Consider the following 468-nt stretch of genomic DNA (forward strand, 5'->3'; position numbering starts at 1 on the left):
TAAGTAACTTGCCCAACACTGACACACACACACACACACACACACACACGCAAATCTGAACATTTGCGAAAAAGATTACAATCTGTACTAGATTGTATTACCATCAGTCCCTGGATCAGGAGTTAATTGAAAACACATCTCTTCTGTCACCAACTAGAATATTTTTGTCAATAATAAACAATTGACATTTTAAGATTGTTGCCTATACTGATATAAAAAAAAAGCTTTTAAAGTAATAAAAATAGAAGACTGAATTGTCCTTGCAGAGTTCACTTTTTTAAAGAATAATGTCTTTAAGACTTTTTTTTAAATAGTGATTTTGAAAGAATAAGATATATATAAAAAAAAATAACAGGGTTAACGTTTTAAAAATAATTGTAAGTCTCTTCTGCTCACCAAGGCTGCATTTATTTGATCAAAAGTACAGTAAAAACGGTAATATTTAAAATATCATTACAATTTAAAAGA

The sequence above is a fragment of the Leuciscus leuciscus genome, assembly GCF_965113295.1.
Source record: "Leuciscus leuciscus genome assembly, chromosome: 22".
In the NCBI taxonomy this organism is placed as follows: domain Eukaryota; kingdom Metazoa; phylum Chordata; class Actinopteri; order Cypriniformes; family Leuciscidae; genus Leuciscus; species Leuciscus leuciscus.